Here is a 9,743-nt window from a genome sequence, read left to right on the forward strand (position 1 = left end):
TGTGGATCTAGTTCCCAGACCAGGGATCGAACCCAGGCCCCCTGCATTGGGCACACAGAGTCTTAGCCTGTGAACCACCAGGAAAGTCCCTGTGTCTATATTTAGCCTGTAGGCAGCCCCCGGTGGCCCCATCAGCCAGCTCACAGCACACAGGCTTCACTCATTCATTGAGTCAAGAATAATTTTAAGCCCTTTGTGTGTTGAGAGTGAAGCTGTGTCACCAAGATGGGGAAGAGCATGGAGGGACTCCTGGGGGTTCTCAAGTCTCCAAATAACTTCAGGGGTGTGTCAAGGGGTGGGGTGTGGGCAGGATGAAGAAGAGAAAGTGAAGGTAGCATCTCAGTTGTGGGGTGGGGAGGAAGCCTAGGCTTAGCCTGAGTCCTGCGGAACCCTTGGCCTGAGCACTGTCCACTCCATCACAGCCCTGGCCAGGGGCGACCTAGACGCTGGGGCCTGGCATGACTCTCGGCTGGTAGGGAAGGAGGGAGGAAGGCAGGAGACGAGAAACCAGTCTTTCTTAAGCAACTACTTCATGCCAAGTCCTCGCCTGAGCTTGTTCTTAAGGTCTCGTGCCTGGTCCAGGAGCGCTGGTGGCTGGGACTACAAGGCCCTGGGCCAGGGACTTCACCCCTCAAGTCTTTTATCCTCGTCTGCCTCATCTTTCTCATCTGGCCTCAGGCTTGTTGCGAGGCTCAAGTGAGGCGATGCAAAGGCACAATCAATAAATGGCCCTTCGTGGTTTTATAAATAATAATGACACGGTTCACATTTATTGAGTACACCCTGTCCAGGCTCTATGCTAAGTGTTTTCCTTGCAGTAAATAATTTAACCCGCCCCCCTGCTGCAACTCTGAGGCGAGTTTAGTCCCATTGTACAGATGAAAACATCAAAGTGTAGAGACATTAACTTGTCCGAGGCCACAGGAACACTAATGGTGGAGCCAGGATTCTGACCCAGGTGATAATGATTTATATCTTGTTCAATACATCAAGCCAGTTGAATTAAATTGGTGTTTCTCAATGTGAATTCTCCAGAACCCTCACCTTTGCCCCATCTAAAAAATTCGCTTCACTATCTGATAAGCATGAAAAATGCTGGAACACTGCATTCTCTGGCACTCTGATATATCAGAGGCTCTCAGACATGTTGTGACAAAAAAGGAAAAAGCAAAGAACCTGTTTATGTGTAACCCAGCATTTTGAAGCTTGTTCGCTCTTGGTGTCCTACTTCTGAGTCTTACTTCTTACTTCTGGGATGCCCTTACTAAGATCAAGATGGAGACTTACACATTTTCCCTGACTTTCGCCTGCTGCATCGGGAGTCTTTTACTTTCTTAAAGGGGTGGGGGGCATCCTGTGGACCACCTGGTTTCTGTTGTTGTTTAGTTGCTCAGTTGTATCTGACTCCTTAGCGACCCTCATGGACTGTGGCCTGCCAGGTTCCTCTGTCCATGGGATTTCCCAGGCAAGAATACTGCAGTGGGTTGCCATTTCCTTCTCCAGGGGATCTTCCTGACTCAGGGATCAAACCTGGGTCTCCTGCGATGGCAGGTGGATTCCTTACCACTGAGCCACCAGTAAAGCCACCCTGATTTTAGGATGCTGTCTTTTTGCTTTGTTCTCTCATTCATTTTACTTATTCATTCAACAAACGTATCTTGAGTTCTCACAGGCACAATGAGAGCTGGAGAAGACGCAACTTCTCTTTTGAGAATCGCGTGGTCCGACGGAGGAGATAGTGTGACCAGAAGTTGCACGGACGGGGCTTCCCCAGTGTCTCAGTAGTAAAGAGTCCTCCTGCCAATGCAAGAGACACGGGTCCCATCCCTGGTCCAGGAAGATCCCGCGTGCCTTGGAGCAACTAAGCCTGTAGGCCACAGCTAGTGAGCCTGTGTTCAGGGCCCGGGAACCACAGCTACTGAGCCCACGTGCCTAGAGTCCATACTGTGTGACCCCATAAGTCCCCAAGCTGCAGTAAAAAGTAGCCCCCACTCTAGACAGCTGGAGAAAAAGCCCTCTCAGCAACGAAGATCCAGCACAGCCAAAAATAAATACATAAATAAAATTAGATATTAAAAAAAAAAGGAGTTGCAGGGGCTAGGGAAGCAGGATGGATAATACCCACCCTGTCTGAAGCCAGGGAGGGCATTCTAGGGGAGGCGTGACCTCAGCAGGTCAGGTGAAGGGCTTTGGGTGCTCAGGGTGGTGGGCAAATCATTGTACTATCTATGGAGAAGCCCTGCATTACTTCAACTCTGCAGGACTCCCCTGGGATTATCGGATTCCATTTTATGAAGGCTGTTTTACAGCTCCGCAGATCCTAGGTAACTGATGGTGACGCAAACCAACTTCGGTCTATACTGTGGATTCAGAGCTCGCCTGTGGAACATGGACTGACTGCCCCTCCCGGGTTTTGCCTCCATGTCTACATTCACTTCAGTAGTCCCGATCAATAAGTGTGTTTGTTCTTCACCTTCTCTTTTGAACTGGTTATATCTCCTAATTTTCCTATGGATTGAGGAGTGTAATAAACTCTTTAACACATGTTCATTTTTACATACGTGTGACAGTCATGATTTGACCTCTTTTTCAAAGGATAGTAGCTAGAGGCTTCTCAGGTACAGACCCAAAGGCTTGCTGTCAGCACTAGGCATTGAGTAGCAGGTGGCCCGACCCAGATCCTCACCCGACCAAACCGTTGGGAGCAACTGAAATGGGCTGTTTTTTCAGCCTCCACTCATGAAGAGTTGTCGTTCAGTTGCTAAATCGTATCTGACTCTTTTCGACCCCCATGGACTGCAGCACACCAGGCTTCCCTGTCCTTCACTATCTCCCAGAGTTTGCTCAAACTCATGTCCATTGAGTCAGTGATGCCATCCAACCATCTCATCCTCTGTCGTCCCTTTCTCCTCTTGCCTTCAATCTTTCCCAGCATCAGAGTCTTTTCCAATGAACAATCCCTCTGCATCAGATGGTCAAAGTATTGGAGCTTTAGCATCAGTCCTTCCAATGAATATTCAGGGCTGATTTCCTCTAGGATTGACTGGTTTGATCTCCTTGCAGTTCAATGGACTCTCAAGAGTCTTCTCCAGCACAACAATTTAAAAGCATCAATTCTTTGGCGCTCAACCTTCTTTATGGTTCAACACCCCCCGCCTCCAACCACCACCCCGGGTCTCCTGCATTGCAGGCAGATTCTTTACCATCTGAGCCACCAGGGAAGCCATGGGGGCAGCTAGAATAAAACAAAAACATTGTTGTTTAGTCACAACAATGTTGTGTTCGACTCTTTTGTGACCCCATGGTCTGAAGCCCGCCAGGCTCCTCTGTCCATGGAATTCTCCAGGCAAGAACACTGGAATGGTTTGCCATTTCCTTCTCTGGCAAATCTTCCCAACCCAGGGATTGAATCCAGGTCTCCTGCATTGTGGTGGATTCTTTACCACTGAGCCACCAGGGAAGCCCAGAACAAAAAACATGCTAATGATCGATTGACAGGCATCGATGTGCATGGAAACTGAATATTGCTTGGCTCCGTGTCACCTCCCAATTGGCATGTCTGCAGAGGAGCTGAACATGACTCTTCTCTGGTGAGATCCATAGCATCTTCTGATGCTGCCATCTATTCCTCAACAACAGTCAGGGAGCAGACAACAGACACAGCTAATTTGTTTAATGAGCTTGCCCTGAGCATAGATGCAGGCAAAACTCACCAAGAACAGAGGTGAGCAGGGACACCTGAAGCCTGCGTCTGAAACGAGGCTTGTTAGAATCGCCAATCTAGGCACCAGAGCCCTTAAGATAATTAGCCAAAAAACAATTCCTGAAATGCGCCAAAGAAGGTGAGAGAAACGACTCTATCTAGGAACGTCATGTAATATAGGCATTATTTGAAGGAAGCTGGCCTGGGCTCTTCCAGCCTCACCCCGCAGGCCTCGGGCTCCAGGAAAGGATTTCTTCATTTCTCTTCCTCCTCCCTCTTCTTCATTTGTTGCTAGTACCTCTGGCCGGAGAGCTGATGGGGCCCCATTTCTTGTCCTCCCTGGGGCCGGGCCCTGCTTGGGGGCCCTCAGCCAGACACGACTTTGCCCCACTCTCTGTCAGTGTGGGACTGGGAGGGTTTCCAGTGGGCCAGAGCACTGGGCATGTATGATGTACCCAGGCTCTGTGCCGGTGCCCATGACCTAGACCCATTCACTGTGCAGAAGGGTCAGGACTGTGGGCACAGGGGCGCCCCCATCAAATATTCCTGCAATACCCAGGGACTCTGTAGGCATCTGAGGAGCCAGAATTGGCAAAGGGCAAGGAAACGGCCACACAGTCTCAGCACCCGCCCAGACTGGCTTCTGAGCTCTCTGGAGGGATTCCAGGAACGCAGGAGCTGGGGTGATGGCTGGACCCGTTTCCCTGTGTCCGGGTGGTCACTGTACCTTCCTTGAACCCCTCAGGACTCCTGCAGGGGTGGAGTCCCTAAGGTCCCCTTCCTCCCTGGCAGGCAACCCAGCAGGAAAGTGCCCCTGATCCCCAAGCTCGGCTTCCTCATCTGATTTGCTTAACAATCTGCCCAGACCAGCTCTGTCCATTGAGCACCCAGGGCTGGAGCCCAGCACTGCCCTTTGGCCAAAACCCCAACCAGCCAAACAAACAAACCTCTGATGTAAGGACAGGCTATCGGTGGTTCCTGGGCAGTCTTTCTGGGGAGCTGTCTCCTGGGGACTGGCTGGCTTTGGAGTAAGCTTGGGTCAGTCCCAAGTGAGGGGCCCTCCTGGAAACTGCATCCTCCTGGCGAGAGGCCCACCATCCCATCTGTGGGACCCAGATGGGGGGTTCCCACATCGACCCAGGGGCTGGAGGGAGCCCTGGGAGAATCTGTCACACACACACACACACACACACACGCAGGCAGACACACACAGAGGCACGGAGAGGGATGTCATCACAGTGCTACCTGTCTTAGCAAGACTAGAAATAACCTCCTCCGTGTCCACGAGTGGGGGAAGGGATCAAGGATTCTGGGCTTCCCTGGCAACTCAGTGGTAAAGAATCCCCTGGCCAACGCAGGAGATGTAGATTCGACTCCTGGGTCCGGAAGATCCCCTGGAGAAGGAAATGGCAACCCACTCCAGTATTTTTGCATGAAAATTCCATAGACAGTGGAGCCTGGTGGGCTACATACAGTCCATGGGGTCGAAAAGAGTAGAACATGACGTAGCACGCAAGCACACGTTTCCGTGGAGTACTGCAAGCCCAGAAAAGGAATGAGGGTCTCCAGAGTGTGCTCACAAGGGGAGAGGGTACCTTCTTCGCGCCCATCCCCTCAGTGCACTCAGCAGCTCAGTCATGCCCAACTCTTTGTGACCCATTGACTATAGCTCTCTAGGCTCCTCTGTCCATGAGATTCTCCAGGCAAGAATACTGGAGTGTGTTGCCATTTCCTCCTCCAGGGGATCTTCCCGACCCAGGGATAGAACCTGCGTCTCTTGCATCTCCTGCATTGGCAGGTGGATTCTTTACCACTGAGCCACCTGGGGAGCCCCCCATTTCCTCAGAGGCTGCCATAAACCCTGTAGCCAGGCTCCCATGTCCCTCAGAGACCCCACTCCCCCTGCAGCCTCACTCAGTGCTCCCTGTGTCTCACCACCCTGTTTCGGCCCAGCCCTGGGACTGGGGCAGAAGAGTGAGGCAGAAGAGCTCAGAGCCGGGTAGGCCTGCCAATCTCATCTGGGTGACCTAGAGCAACCCAGAGCCTGCTCTTTGCCTCAGTCTCCCTACCTGTAGAATGGGGACAATCTCCCCAGCTCGCAGGTGAGATGAGCTCCTGGTTCACAGAGTAGGAGTCCAATAGGGGTGAATGTGACTTAAGTTTTGCTCCCTGGGAACTATGGGGGTGCAGACCAGAGGCTGGGGGGATTGGGAAGGTGGGGGAGCCGTGGGCAGGGGTGGGGCAGGGGCTCAGACGGTGGCCTTGCCTGTCACACGCTCTGCGTGTGTGTCAGGGGTGCTGAGCCCAGCTCCTCGGGCCGCCCCCACAGCAGACGAGGGGAAGAGCTCACGCCACCGTTTCCTGGCGGAGCGGGGAGGAGGCGCATCAGGCGACACAGGATGACGGCCCCAGCCCTCCCGCCCGCCCCCGGCCTGCTCCAAGAGTCACTCGGCGCTGCTAGAGTGGGGAGACCTCAGTTCACCCACGGGCGCTGAGGGCTTTATCCCAGAGCCACGTTTGCTCGGCGAGCTCACTACATGGATAGAGACAACGGTTTTAGGGAACTTCTTGGGGAGCTGATGGACGCTGTGTGGGGTGATAATTCCCAGGGCTCTGAACGAGGCTGAGCTAGAAAAGCTGGGAGTCTGAGAATGAAGTTCCCACTGGGTCTGCAGGCGGGGATGCCCAGCCCTGCCTGTGATCTTCCATGAGCCTGACGGCATCCAACCCCTGGACCTGCAGACCGGCAGTGCGCTTTGGAGGGATTCTCTGTCCCCTCTGGAAAGTTAGACTTTTTTTCCCAATTAAACCTTTCCAACTTGATGATTTATTTTCCCCTTTCACTTTCCCTTCCTCCTTTAAGTGCATATCTCATTGCTATTCTTGCAACAGACCTTAAAATAAAGCAATATGAATTATATTCTTTATTCCCTTTGAGTGCCCCATGAGGAAGACTTGACAATGTCCTTGTTTTTCAGATGAGGAAACAGTCAGCAAGGACCAGGGACCTCGCTGAGGTCACCCAGATGGTAAGGGGCCAAGGCCCAGTCTCACCCACACGCTTTCCTGCCTCCCGGACAGCAGGCCCGGCTGGCACTGGGCTGTCCCAGGGGGCACTCAGCCCACAGCCAGAGGGCAGGGGCCTGACCTGAGGGGTTGGGAGGTATGTCAGGGAGGCTTCCAGAGGAAGGGGTCTGGGGATCTAGGGGCAAGGGAAGGAGGCAGGAAGAGGGTTCTGGTGGAGGAAAAAAGTGTGTGCAAAGGCAGGGTGGTGTGGGGAGGGTGGACTTAGGTTGGGGTGGCTAGAGTGAGGGGACAAACGGAGAAGGGCGGGGTCAGGGCTCCGCTCAAGAGGTGGGAGTGTGGAACTTCCTTGGAGGTCCAGTGACTAAGAATCCACCTTCCGGGCTTCCCTGGTGGCTCAGTGGTAGAGAATCTGCCTGCCAGTGAAGAGGACACAGGTTCGATCCCTGGTCCAGGATGATCCCACATGCCTCGGAGCAACTAAGCCCCTGCACTACAGCCACTGAGCCTGTGCTCTAGAGCCCAGGAGCCGCAACTTCTGAAGCCACCCTAGAGCCTGAGCTCCACAAGAGAAACCACTGCAGTGAGAACCCCATGCTCTGCAACTAGCAAGTAACCCCCACTCCCTGCAACTAGAGAAAAGCCTGTGCAGCAACAAAGACCCAGCACAGCCAAAAATGAATAAAATTAAGAAAAAAAAGAAACGCCCTTCCAATGCAGGGACATGGATTCAATTCCTGGTTGGGGAGCTAAGATCCTGCCTGCCTCAAAGTGTGGCCAAAAATTAAAAAAAAGAAAAAAGAAAAAGAGGTGGGAGTGGGAGGTGAGGGCAGTGGAGTCAGATGGGGCTCAGGCATCCCCAGGGCTGAGGGAGGAGAACCCTGGCCGGGCACTTCCCAGACACTTAGCAAGACTGGGCTGGGCCCCCAGCTGCCTGGTTCCGGTGCCTGGTAGAGTGGGCGTCTGTCTCATAGGCTTAGGATCCCAGGGCAAGGATGGGGTAGAGTGGGCGTCTGTCTCATAGGCTTAGGATCCCAGGGCAAGGATGGGAACTTCTGGCTGAGGGGCTCAGGAGACAAGCTCAGAGATTCTTTCAGCTGAGGGGGTCTGAAGACCTCGGGACCACCTCCCCTCTTCAGCTCTTCCCAGGAGTCAGGTTCCCCAGGTCAGGATCTGCAGAGACTCTGGGTCCTCATGCTGACTTTCTAAAAACCTTATTTACACTAAAGTGTTAATGACTCATATTGCTCACAAGGTAGTGGGTCTCAACTCTGACTGTTCAGAAAAGTCATCTGAGGTGTGTGTGAAGGTAATGACTGCTGTTTTTATAAGAATGATACACGCTCCTTCTCAGACAAAATAAGCAAGTTAGAAAAGTACAAAGAAGGAAGCCATAAATCCCCTGGCTAGAATGCCAACTTCCTGAGCGCAGGAGCTTTATCTCTTCTGTTCTGTACTGTGTTCCCAGATCCTAGAACTTTCTGGCATGGAGTAGATGCTTAATACAGCCAATTATCCACTGCTAACATTTGGTGAATGTCAACTGTACACAGAGAGCTTGGGGGAGATAATGAGGTACTGGTAGAAAGGTAAATTGGTGGTTGTCATTTAGTGGCTAAGTCGAGTCCGACTCTTTGTGACCCCATAAACTGTAGCCCATCAGGGTTCTCTGTCCATGGGTTTCTCCAGACAAGAATATTGGAGTGGGTTGGCATTTACTCCTCCAGGGATCGAACCCTATGTCTCCTGCCTTGCAGGCAGATTCTTCACCACTGAGCCACCTGGGAAGCCGAAATAATTTTAAAACGTGGGATTGTATCACACCTGCTCTATTTTAAACAAAAAGTATTTAATTTTTATTGAGTTTAATGGAAAGAAAATGAAAAAATTGCTGAATCTTAAATAAACTTCTATTTTCCACAGAGATATTCGTTCATAATGAATTTATGAAACATTAAGAAAAAAATCATGAAACCCATTAAGAGATTGGAGTCCTGGGGAAAAAGAATAAACCCTTCACTTTGGGCAGGCTCAGTATGTCCTGGGATTGCTTCTTCCTTTCCCACTCCCCACAGCTCCTGGTTTTGATGTTAATATTTTCACTTTGTCAGGGTTTATAACACTTATACTCTGTTCTGCATCTATAATTCTCCTAGTATTTTGGCTTAGTTCTGTACTTAAATAGATTTCATTCTTTCTTTTGAGCACATCGTGTCCCTGAATTTTGCGTTTGGAGTCATCTCCCGGTTGAATCAGTAAAACCTGTGAAAGACTTTGAATTTGGACCCACAAAAACAACAAAAGCCTGGTGGGTGTCCTGTATCTAGAAATGCAAATTGGTTTTGTCCAGTGGAATGCAATTGACTGCTGTCTGTGGCCGTTGAGCAGTTCCTGCTCATACATGTAAATTCATTTCAGTATTTATCTGCCTATATATGTGTGTGTGTTGTTCCAATTTTCCTTTGAACTAGTTGGAAAGTATTGCTTGTTCTTCATTACTTAATGAGTTTAATAAAAATTTCGACATGTGTTCATTTTATATTGTCTGAGAGTCATGATTTTACCCTTTTTAAAAAATAAAAAAATATTTATTTATTTGGTCGTTTCGGGTCTTAGTCGTGGCGCACTGACTCTAGTTGTGGTGTGGGGGCTCAGATGGCATGGGGGATCAAACCGGCGTGCCCTGCATTGTGAGGCAGATTCTTAACCACTGGACCACAAGGGAAATCCTTGGTTTTTTTACCTTTGGAAAAAATGGACACTTTTTTTGGGTGAGGGTATCACTCTGCATGGCTGGTAGGATCTTAGTTCTCCAGCCAGGGATTGAACCCCGGGCCACGGCAGTGGAAGCACTGAGCCCTAACCACTGGACTGCCAGGGAATTCCCCAAAATGAACACTTCTAACAGTTAGCTGGATTCATGACTACGTTTTTTTTTTTTTTTTTCCTTCAAAAAAAAGGCTCAAGGATACTATTTCCATGGTGTCTACAAATCGAAACAACCCCAGCGGGTGTA

This window comes from Bos indicus, chromosome 21, assembly GCF_029378745.1.
Source record: "Bos indicus isolate NIAB-ARS_2022 breed Sahiwal x Tharparkar chromosome 21, NIAB-ARS_B.indTharparkar_mat_pri_1.0, whole genome shotgun sequence".
NCBI lineage: Eukaryota > Metazoa > Chordata > Mammalia > Artiodactyla > Bovidae > Bos > Bos indicus.